Source organism: Apis mellifera, linkage group LG2 (assembly GCF_003254395.2).
Source record: "Apis mellifera strain DH4 linkage group LG2, Amel_HAv3.1, whole genome shotgun sequence".
NCBI lineage: Eukaryota > Metazoa > Arthropoda > Insecta > Hymenoptera > Apidae > Apis > Apis mellifera.
This window is the reverse complement of record NC_037639.1, coordinates 1,469,883-1,483,465: the sequence shown is the minus strand read 5'-3', so window position 1 is coordinate 1,483,465 and position 13,583 is coordinate 1,469,883. Positions and strand designations below refer to the sequence as shown.

General features: G+C 16.3%; 1 protein-coding gene across 4 annotated transcripts in view; it reads right to left on the bottom strand.

Moving 5' to 3' along the window:
• The window catches only part of LOC412853 (brain tumor protein), an 88,140-nt gene extending 77,699 nt beyond the window's left edge, over positions 1-10,441 (bottom strand). For 2 of the 4 annotated variants that reach the window (XM_006571921.3, XM_006571923.3), the window contains exon 1: positions 10,120-10,403. The gene's annotated coding sequence lies outside the window, so the exon portion shown is untranslated. Of the gene's footprint in view, positions 1-8,052; positions 8,609-10,119 lie in introns of those variants that run through there. The other 2 variants (XR_003304171.1, XR_003304170.1) reach the window with 2 other exon arrangements.
• Between the last annotated feature and the right edge of the window lie 3,142 nt (positions 10,442-13,583).

Here is a 13,583-nt window from a genome sequence, read left to right as displayed (position 1 = left end):
TTATATTATAATATTATATATTACATTAATATAATAATATTATTATTAGTTATAATATATAATATTTTAATATATAATTAATTATAATATTATAATATATAATTATTAAATTTTATTGAAGCTTATTAAATTTATCAAAAAATTATAAAAATCTTAAATGTATATATTAATTTTTTTTTTATTTTTAATTTTCTATCGAATTATATGTAGAAATAAAAATGAAAGTTTATATGATATATTGTATAATTATTTAATTTATTTAAATATGAAATAAGTTCTTTATTTATTTTTTTGCTATTATATTATAATCATACTAATTATACAAGTAAAATATAATTTTAGAAATATAATGAGATTAATTATTAAATAAATTTCATAATCCATGATTAAATAGTTCTGATCAAATTTTATTATTATTAATAAATAATTTCTTATTTTCGTATTTTTAATCTTTCAATTTTTATGTACAATTTATCAAATATATATCAGAAAATAGCTGATTTTTCGAAAAAAAAACAGCAATTGTGAGTATTCATAAATCTTTTAATTCATTTGTAAAGTTCATTTTAGTTTTCTTATATAATATCGCGGTTATAATTTTGTATTATTATTTAAAGAAATAATATTTTGTCGAAATAAAATAGTCAGGTTTCTCGTGAATATGAACGTCTGGCTGAAAACAAGTAATCGTATCGGCGTGTGCCACGCCGGAAAACAGCTGACTTGTATTTTTTCGTTAAAGCAGCTGGTCTTCAAACCCGTGAGCCAAGAGTTGTCTGCGTTCCTTATACCGGGTGTTCCTTGATTAACGATTATATATGTATTTATATACATAATAATATTATATACATAATATTTATATACATTATATACATAAGTATGTGTAAATATTTGATCATAAAACCTTATAGAAAATTTTTATAAATATAAAATATATTTACTATTTATATAAATTTTTATAAGCATTAAATAATATATCAGCATGTAAAAAATATCATTATCATTGTAAATAAATAAAATTATTAATAAAAAATTTAAAATAAATTTGAACATATATAGAATTAATAAAAGAAGAAAATTATATATAGAATAATAAAAAAAGAATTCGTGAATATTATAAAAATATTTTAAAAGATATTTTATTTTAAAAGTTTTGTCTAAAGAAAAATTTTAATTATTACTAAAGATAGAGTTATTATATAAATAATTAAGATTATGAATAATTAATAATAATTATTGAATGTCTGCAAAATTTGTTGCAAAAATCTTCGTAATAATTTTAATATTTTTTATATTATATAATTTAATATTAATTTAATATTATTTAATATTAATTTATTTATTTATATCAAACAATATTATATATAATCGTGAATCATATTTATTTACGTTTTGTAAAACATACATATTATATCGATTTGTTCATAGAATTTTTTTATAGAAAAAATTCAAATAATTTTGTAAATTATTATATTTTAAAAATGTTTGAAATTCTTTTATAATTTATATTATATATCTTTAAAATAATTTTTATTTAAAAATTATTTATTTAAAAATTATAAAAAATAAATTAAAAAAATAAATTATACTATCTTTATAAATAATTAATATATGTATCTATTAATAAACAATTAAAAATATTTAAAAAGTAATAAAATAAAATTTAAATCTTTAATCTTACAATGTAAAACGTAGTGCATATCATTATGAGTTTCCCATCTACTTTTATTATCTAAGTTTGATATTATTCCCATAGTAAAAAGTTTGGAACGTTGCATGCATAGAAACGAAAGAAAAAAGCAATAAAAGTGTCATTTTGCTAGTCAATAATTAACGAAAGTTCCAGAGTTTCAATCGTTATTTCTGTGCGTGTCACCCTTCTTACTTACTTAACTTGAGAATTGTTTTCAAAAGATATCAAGGAAAGATTTTATTATCAATTCATTATTTTTATTATAGAATTAAGATTAAAACAAAAAATTAAAAAGATAAGAAACTATAAAGAAAGAAATTATATTTATAAAAGATAAGATAAAAGAATTTAATAAAAAATTAAATACTTTCATTAATTATTTATTTATTTTCATTTATTAATTATTTATTTTATCTATTTATTAATCTTATTTATTATTATATTATTATTATATAAACATGTATAAAATTTATATATATATGTATAGTGTAATAATTTTTCTAACAATATTTATATTATAAACAATATTTATATTATATTATATGAATGAAAATTCAGAAAGGAATATTCTTTTCTCATGATTTTTCACTTTACAAAATATAATTATAATTATAAAAATAAAAACATAATTATAATATAATTATTATAATTAAATAATAATTGATTCTATTGTCACATCATTTTATATAAACAGTACAATTATATTTATTATATGCTTTTCTTTTTTAATGAAATAAAATATTAAAAAGTAATTTAATTTTTTTTAATTTTTTCAATAAAGATGTTTTATGTTATCCTTCGTTTTTTTTTTTTTACGTAAAATATAAGAAATATGCAGAGTATTATTGAATTGATGGTATGAAATAAAATAAAATAAAGCTATATAAAAAAAATAGAAAATCGAAAATGTAAAATGATATTTTTTTCATATGAAAGATCATTTTCATTCAAATCAACATAAAGATTAATTAAATACATGTAAATATATTTTATTATATTATTGATTATTTATTATATTATTATATTATTGATTATATTATAGATTAGTTTTTATTGCATTCATATAAATGAACTTTAAGCTTGTTATTATTTCCAAGTCAAACTTTCAATCTTTGTCATTTTTAGTGATTAATCGAAAACACACAGATATTTGCTTGTTTATTTGAATCTTCTATCTTCTATCGCATATTACAATTTGGATAATTTCTATATAATAATAATAATTAGCAGCCATAAATGCATGTAATGTGAGAATCATATCAATGTACTCTATATAATATATATTGAGCTAACATAGCATTAGATAGAACAATAAAGATTGAAAATTTAACAGGAATTAATAATAAATCATGACATTGATAAAGCTCATGTATATAAACATAAAAAAAATTAGTCTATAATGTAGCCAATAATGTATTTATGTATAGTTGACAAATCTTCAATATATATAGAATGTAATTGTAATATATATAGAATATAAGATTTTCTATTCTTGGAATAACTTTGAAAGGTTGATTCTAGATACCAAAACAAATACAAAAGATAGTATACATAAAGATCCGTTGATTATTTATTAAATTATGTAAATAATATAAGTTTATGTTACATAAAACAAAACGAAGCAAAATGGCAACATGTAACAAAATAATTTCACGCTATTTTTATCTCACTTCATCTTGAGTTCAATATAAATTTAAATTGTGAATATGAATTATAAAATCTCAATAGACATTTTGTACATCAATTTTCGTTTTTATACCGATCTTTAGAATTAATTCTCCAGAATTATTACAGAATGTTTCATGAATATATTAATATTTTTTATACCGTATTACATTTATATATATATAATATGAATATATATAAATTTTATAAAATTTAATTAAATTTTAATTAAAATTTAATATAAATATAATCTTTAATATTACAATTTATCAACTAGAATAAATCAAATTCTTAGAAAATTTTACATACTTAATTTCTTTTATAATTGTATATAATTGTATATAATTGTATATACATACCTACATCATATCCGAATGATTTTATAATAATATTATAGACTTGGATAAAATTCTAAATAACTATATTTGACTATAAAAAGACAAAATCTCAGGTAATCAATGTAAGGAATTTTTAGTTTTACTAGCGTATTTATCCATGCAAAAGATCGGATTATTATATTCTTATAGCAATTAAATTTTTTATGCGATATGTTAAATTTATACAATTGATAATAAAATCAATATAATTCGTCAACAAATTTTAATATACTAACATGATATAAAATGTTATTTTGTTAAATTTTTTTCATTTTTTTCGTTAATAACTTTATTATTTTTTCATACTTTAAATCATTAAATATAAAAAATTATATAAAAATTAGAAATTTTATATAATTTTTATTTTTCTAAAGATTATTATTTAAGAAAAATTATTAAATTAATTCTAAACAAAAAAAAAATGTATACTTTCTAAATATATTTTATATGTATAATATTTATTATTTATTATTATTGATTATTAGAATTTCTATTAGAATAAATTTAATAATATTTAATTTAATTAATAATAACATTTTTTATCAATAATATATTAATATTAATGAAATATTAATATTTAAATTCATTGAAGAAATTTATTTATTTATAGATAAAATAATTTAAGATTTACTAAAAATGAGAATTTTTAAAGATAAGAAGAAAAATGATTATTTACAATATTTATAAGTAATATTGTTTTTCAAGAAATGAATTATGATAAAAAATTTTATAATTTTAAGTAATTCTTTTTCGTTGAAAAATTTAGAGAAAAGTATATAAAAAAATTTATATAGTAATTTATCATGACAGTAATATATTTAATAAACATACATTTTATTTATTTATACAGAGCATTTTATATTAGGTTTACATACAGCTTTTAAGAAATAAAAAATAAAATTAAATTTCATGGCACAAAATTAAATAATTTCGAATGATGCATCATATGCACTGTAATGAATATGTTTTGATGATTCTAAAATTATTTTTATTTTTTTAATGGAATTATTGGATATTTTTTTATATGCCAATCAATGTGATCTTTTATTTCCTGAAAAATGTTTTATATTGATATGATGAAATAAAATATATTAATATATTCATGTCGAAAATTAATTAGTTTAAAATATTTTAATTCTAAATTTTATTTTATTATTATTAAATTTTATTATTAAATTTTATCATGTAAAATATATATAAAAAAAAAAAGGAAAATAAAATGCTTTTCTTGTCTTTCATAAATATATGAAATTAAAGTTAATTGATTTTTGAGATAAGTATATATCAAAAAATATTAAAAATACTCTCTTATAAATAATAAATAAATATTTTAATTAGCATATAAAAAAGTATATAATTTCTTTTAAGAAACAAAGACAACTTTGAAATTTTTCCATTTTTGAATCAACTATATGATGACATATATCATATAATATATTATTCAAAACTATTTAATTCTATATTTTAAATAAAAGTTTATTAAAATTATTTTATCTTTTATCGCTTAAAAGCTTAAAAAGCTAGATTCAATTGTGCGAGATTCAATTATCTTATAGAATTTTTTTTAATAATATTTCATTTTTTAAAATTATCACATGAGGAAATATAAAGAAGAATAGTCTTTCTTGAAAATCAAACTATCAATATTCAGACGACACGATGAAGATATGCAAAAAAGGAATTTAGAAAATTTTTTTTTGAGAAGGACAGCTGTAAATATTTCAAAGATGTGTAAATTTGGTAGATCTAGTATTATATAATATTGGTATTATATGGTATCTTTAGAATATGAAAAAACAATTTTTTTTTTCTAATACAATTGAAATTATTTAGAAAAAATAATTTGACATTTGATAATCATAGTTAATGATTTTATTTATTTAATAATAATTATGTTCATGTTATGATCATGTTTCGTAAGATAAATGATGATGAATATATGTAATCCTAATAAAAAAAACTTATTACAAAAAAGTAATTAACACAATTAATTTTATATAATATATTAATATATATTAATTTTATATAATTTTATATTAATATATATTATATTATTACATATTGCTATAAAGCTAATTATTCTTTTATATAATATTATATTATATTTTTGTTATTTTAATGAAATTCCATTGTATTTTAATATTTTAACAATATTATATAATATTATAATACATAACATAGTATACTTACATTAAAGTAATACTTTTTAATAAAATAATACAATTTTCAATCTTTTTCAAAATTATTGTAATGTATATAAAAATTTTACATATATACTTATAAAATATTTTTTCCTTAATAATATATAATAATATTGCTAGTATATTGATTGGTATATAAAAAAATATCCAATAATTTAATTAAAATTTTATAATCTTATCATAACATAAAAATTAATAATTATATTTTAGAAAAGAAAATTTAAAAAATATGTTTCTTTTCATACTATATTAATTACATATTACATAAATCTTATAGATAATCTTATAAATAATCATTAACAAAATTTTTTAACGAAACTTTGAAAACTAATATGCATAATCGATCATTTAAAATATACTTAGATTTATAAAAGATCATATACATAACTTGTTTAGAATGAATAATTTACTACACATGCCAAGTTGTTCGGTTACAATTTCACTCATTGAATAATTGCACGAATGGTTAAATATGTATATATACATTTATTTCCTAAATAGCAAAGCCATTACGAGAAAAGTAAAAGAAAAAAGATAAATAGGAAATAGGACTATCGATAGTAAAAGGGAGAGTAACTGTGTTGCTTTGACGATTTTTTTTTAATGAAAACAAACCAAGGTTACAACGCTTTATTACGTCGTTTGCAAACTCCAATTTCTTGTGCAATTCGTTTTGCCAAATAATCATTAGACAAATAATTTGAATGAACAATAATTTGAATTTTTTCATTATTCTTTTTTTCCTTTTTTTTATCTTTTTTTTATAAATTGATCAAAATAAAAAATTATTTATCGTTAATGTAGTAATTATGTTAAAGAGACAAAAATTTTAATTATATTATTTATTTAAAATTTTAATTTTAATTATTTTTACAAATAATTCTTTATTTTAAGAATTTATATTTGAAACAACATTGAAGATAATAGAAAAATCGTAATTAAATAAAATTTTATTTAATATACTTTATGGTAAAAATTATAAAATATATTTATATTAACTATAAAAAATATTTTAATAAAATTTATTTATTCATTAAGAATTTTATTACTTTATATAAAATAATAAATTATTTGCAATAAGTTTAAAAAATTGTAGTTTTACAATTATTGAAAAATAACTTATATAATAATATATAATAAATAATAAATAAATAATAATAATAAAATGCATATAATAAATATAATAAACATAAAAAAATATAATAGAAATATTTGAAATTTTTATTATGTATGAAAAATTTTTATTTTTTTCGTACATAAATCTATATATTGGTATATATATATACTTTCTATTAATTACTAAGAAACGAATGATTAAAAAAATGACAATATCAAAATTATGAATAATTTCCAATCATTATACAAATAATAAATCTTTGAATAATAAATTAATTCAAAACAATTATGATTAATGACATGAATAAAAATATTAAAAAGTGTTTTTACAAATTTAATAAATTAAGACAAATTTAAACATATATGATATATACATTTATATTCATGCCTTTAAATCATAAAAAGAATATTTGTTTGTAAAAGATATGTCTTGTTTCGCAATTGTGATCAAAGAAGATTAGTTATTCAAAAAACTTCAACACTTCATATATAAATACTTATTTTGTGTATCTCTAATTTATTATTTTTTATGTATACAATACATATATAAATATTAAAAAAATCTTTTTATATTATAAATAATAAGATTTAGCATTTAAAATTATTATTTTTTATTATGCGCTGATAAACTATTTACGCAATATATATATAATTATTTTTGTATTATTGTGTAATATATGTATTGTAATTCTCAACATGCTAAAAAACTTTTTTAAAAATAATTTTTTGATATCTTTATATATTATATAATATTATAAAATATTTAATCATTTTAATTCAATTAATAATAAAACATTCTATGAATATTTTTTTAATTTATTAATATAAATAAAAATTATTTATTAATTTTATATTTTAATTTTATTTCTACTTTTTTGTATGATAGTTTGAATTTATTTATCGTTTATTCGATCTTGTTAATTTTTTTTGTTTGATTTTTTTATTTTTTTATTTTGAAATTAAATTTTTTTTATTTAAATTAAAATGAAATTTATAACTACATTACAAAATAGAATTACAAAAGGTAGATTTTTAAAATAGTATTGCTATTTCTTCAAACATTGTGGGAAAAGCCAACATAAATTCATTATTTTTTTTTTTTTGTTGAAACAAATTTCATGCATATATAGTTGCAATAAACTATATATAAGGGCATGTCAACTGTATAAGAGAGAATTGGAGATAGAGTTTCAGAGAATCAAATGCTTTTTGCTTTTGGGCATGTACATGAATCTAAAAGCTGACGAGAATAACGAGAAGAACATTTATCGCTCTGATCCGTCACCTCCAACGCACATGCTGAAGAAATTAAAATTTTTTGTCCATTTCCTCGAACGACTAGTCACCATCTACAGCAGACCGTCGTGGGATCCCAACAAAAAGAAAATAAAAACGAGAAAACGAAGAAGCGTCTGACGACATCGCTGCACGATGCTTTCAGAATTCATTAATGGAAATTTTACTCACCAATACTGCTGTTTTTGACCATTTCTTCCTTATTTTCTTCCAGTAGTATCCAGAAAAATTTTAGAATTAAAGAGAATTGTGATACATACCTATATATGAACAGAAAGAGAAACACGATTTGAAAGTACATAATTAAATATTGATCAGAATTTTTGTAACTTTATGTTTTAGAGTTTAATCTAAGATATTAAATTATTTTGTCAAGATATTTTATTTTTATAATAAAGATTAAACTTTAATTAAAAAATTAAATGTTATTCTAATAAATGAATATTTTAGTATCTGAAAAATAAGATATAATTTATTTGAAAGAAATAAAAATTTGAAAAAAAATATTTAAGTTTAAAATTGAATATGTAAACAATATATAATAAATTTCTTATTTAATTTTACATTCCGAGAACTTAAAATATATTTTCTTGAAATAACATTTTTTGATATATATATAAAATCTATCTTTATATAAATTTTGAACTAATATTCTTTAACATGTTCTGATATCGAATTTAATTTTTGTCAATAATGAATCATAAAATGAATTTTTTTTTTCAAATATCTTTCAAATATCTTCTTAACTATCTTCTATAATTTATATCTTCCAGTTTACTTCTCAGTTAACTATCTTATTATTTTTGAATATCTTATTATTTTTGAAATCCTATAATAGATATACAATACTTAAATTTATTTTAAAAAAATCTAATTTTTATTTTTATTTATAATATAATTATTAGTAAAAGTACATATGTCATTTAAAAATAAATTTCTCAAAATACAGTATTTTTAAAAATATTAAAGCGTTTTAAAACTTTTTTTTCAATTTTAATAAATATTTTTAAACTATAAAAATTGAAATTCATTTATATATATATATATATATATATATATATATATATATATATATATATAAAATAAGTATATATAAGTAAATATATAAGAAAAATAAGACTAGTAAAATCGACAAATATTGTTTTTTATACATTTTTATTTCATAAAAATTTTATTTTAAATATCATTAGTTTTTCAATTTAAATATTATCACCATCATATTGCTTTGATAAAATATATATTATAAAAGAATAAAAATATATTAAAATATATTATAAATCATAAATTACAAATTATTATTATATCTACAAATTTATAAATATATATGTATAAAATTGATGTCACCATTTTATTTCGTATTTAAATATGTTTAATCAATGTAACATGTTTTTACGAACATAAAGCATAAAACAATAAACCGCGGTTTTACCATGGAATTGCAATTGACGTATTTCCGGGTCGAAAACAATCGCCCAATCACGCCTTAACCGTCTATGTACTTCCGCTCTTCAATTACTCGATCACTGGGCTTTAACAAGAGATGTGAACACGAGATTGTTTCGAGAATGGTGAAATTTACATCGTACGAAATGAACGTATTTGAATGTATATTTATACTTCACAAAATCGAATTTCCAAAAAATAGAACTGACACTTTAGTTTTGACGATTATAATATATCTTTAATTTATTAATCAAAAATTGTTCAAATATTAAAAATATTTAATTATACATTATTATTATAATATTAAAATGAATGATTCGATTCTTACCTTTTGTATTATGTTGCAACAGTTGTCAAATAATAACCCGGTAAACTTCCAATGTGATATGCTTGAAGGTTAGGTTTTCGCCGGTTCGAATATATAAACATATACTTTTTCTAATTTATGTTTTTCTACTTTGGTATGTTACAAATTATTATGTTATATCGTTTTACATATTGATAAACAATATTATACACATATAATACACATTTTAACCATAAAATTAAGTGTCAGATTTTACTTCACGCTACGTACGATTCGACGTTATTCGTAAACTTTCGTGCCCGACTCGTGCAATTCCGTCATTTCTCGGCCAGGTACGTGTCTCGATAGATAGTAAACTACAGTTTCAAGAAGGTAAAGATTTTAAGAAATGGTTAGAATACTTACATAGTATATTATTATGTTTTTATTTTGTTATTAGTTATTATTTTTATATTTCATTATTTAACATAGAAAACTATTGTTTAAACAATAATAGTATTTATTTAAAATTAACATAGTTATTAAAATAAAAAGAGTAATTATAAAACATTTTTTTAAATTTTTTTTTTTAAATGTACTTGTGATATTAATATAATTTATAAAATTTTTAAATAATAAATTACAAAAATATTAATTATTCTGAAATATTGACGATGAAAGATAATATTTCTATATTTTTATTCTTTATATTTTTTTTTTATAATTTTTATTGTTTTGTTTTTATAAATTTTTGCAAAAAATTATATTAATAAATTTATATTTCAAAAATATATTTCCGATATAATATATATTTTATTATTTTCGATAATGTGTATTTTACTATATAATGTGTATTAAAATAAATAAAATTAAAATATAAATTCTTTATATTTCTCATAGTTCTTCGATAAAGAACTATACAATTTTTAATATTTTATAAATTGAAATTTTTATGAATATAGAATTTTATGAATATAGAAAATTTTTGAATTCTAATACTGATTCTAATATCATTTAAATTTTAGAAAAATAAATATACGATCTTGAAAATATAAGTTCACAGAAATATTCAAACAATATCTTATAAGAAAAAAATCATGATGAAATTTTAATGATTTATATAAAGAAAACATAATGGGTTATATGTATTAAGTAATTTTTTTTAGAAAATCTCTTCATACTCCAGAAAATTTTAGTATTCCTTTTTTATATTTTTGTATGCAATTGAGAATTTAAAAATATATTTTTAAAAAAATATAATATTTTTGTAAAAATGATCTACAATCGTATAATTCATATAAAAATGTATATGTATAACCCATTATACTTTATATGTATACAAAATTTAATCAAAATCAAAATTATTAGATTAGATATTTTTTTAAATAGATATATAGTAAATATAATCAATTTCGTGATTCTCAAATGTTTAATTTCAACTGGTGTCATATAATTACAATAATACTTTTAAAATTTAATTCTAATTTTAACTAAACTAAACTTAATTCTAACATATTAATGTATATTTTTATTATATTTTTATTAATAATTTATAACAAGCATTTAAATATTTTTGTAATTCATTAAAATTATTTATAAATAAAAATGATATATTAAACATATTTTTTAAAAAGAAGGAATTTATATTTTTAAAAGAAAAGTTAAAATTTATCTTAATTTAAAAAAAATGACTTATTGTTTTTTATAAATCTTTCATCATTACATAATACAATACAAATTCTATATTAATTTTTTTTAAATAAAAAATTAAAATTGATATCATAATAAAAATTTAATATACGAAATTATTAGACGAAAATAAAAATAAAAATGTTATATATATAAACTTATACAAAATATTAAATGACTTTATCCATCACGAAATGATTTTACTATTCCATTTAAAAATATTTTCTTAAGATTCTATCATTTAACGATTGGTTGTATTTAGTACCATTGTTATATTTTTTATGCTTAATTTTTGTGTTGTATTTCTTCTTGATTTCATATATATAAAAATAATAATATGTTAAAACATAAAATATTTAATATATTTACAAGAAATAAATATCTTTATATTTTTACAAATAAATTTTTTTTCATTCTGTTTTTAAAATATATCAATTTTGTTGGAAATTAGAAAAAGAATAATCAATGATAAACAGAAAAATGATTGAAAAAATATAATATATAAAAATACAGAAATATAATAAATAAAAATAAAGAAGAAGAAACGATTATTTTAATATATTATTAATTTTTTATAGCATAAGTAATACAAATATTCCATAATAACACCGAAATAATTTAAAAAATTTCAAATTTCAATAATTGTTAAATTTTTATAGTTATAAAGTATAACTATTAATCAAAAAATGTATTCTAATGAATCTATTTAAAAAAAATGCAAATTCTATTAAAAAAAATTCAAAATATGGTCTCTTTTATAGTATATGGAAATAAAAAAAAATTCATAATTTTTAAATTATATAAAAAATAAAAAAAGTCTGTATAAATGTGGATCAAAAAATTAATATTTTCAAATATTTTATTTATTCAACATATTTTTCAATATATTATTTATAAATAATTTTTTTGTTTAAATAAATGACATTCAATAAATGACTTGAAATTATTATTATATATATCAAGTAAGAAAAATAAAAGTTTTTTGTATTAGGAAAAAAAAAATGATAAAATAATTATTTCGTACAAATATACATATATTATATAATGAACAAATCATTCATTTTAATTAAAAAAAATCATTTAAAACTTTGAAAATATTATTTTTTTAATTGTTTATTAATTTTTTTTTATTTGTCAATTATTTAGTCTTAAAACAATTATATAAATATATAAATTTTTTTTATTAATATAATAATATATAATTTTTTTTATCATTTCTAACCATTGTAAAGATTTATTCCAATCGAAGAAATCCTGAATATACAGATATATATTCTATATTCATATACATACATATTATTAATATATATGATTTTTATCATTAATTTTCAAATTAATTATCAAATTATATTTTTTTTGTTTAGATTTATTCAATTTTTTATTATATTTTTTTTATTATATTTTTTATTACATAGTTAAAATTTATATATTTGAAATTTTTTTTTAAGAATATCACAGATATTCTTAGAAATGATAAATTATACGTTTTATTTTTATTTTTATTTTTATTTTTTTATATTTTATATTTTATATTTTTATATTATTTTTTATATTTTTTTATTATAATATATAAAACATATATATATGAATTTTAAAAAAATATAATTAAACATTCTAGAACGATTTATTTCTTTTATTAACTTTGATTAGACAAAAATTAAACAATATAAATATTTAAAAAAAATGTAAATCATTATGTCATGAAAATTAAATATTTTATTAATTATTAATGATATATTTATTTTTAGAGAAAGATAATTAATCATTTTTTTATAAAATAAAAAATATAGAAAATAAAAATCATACTTAAAATAATT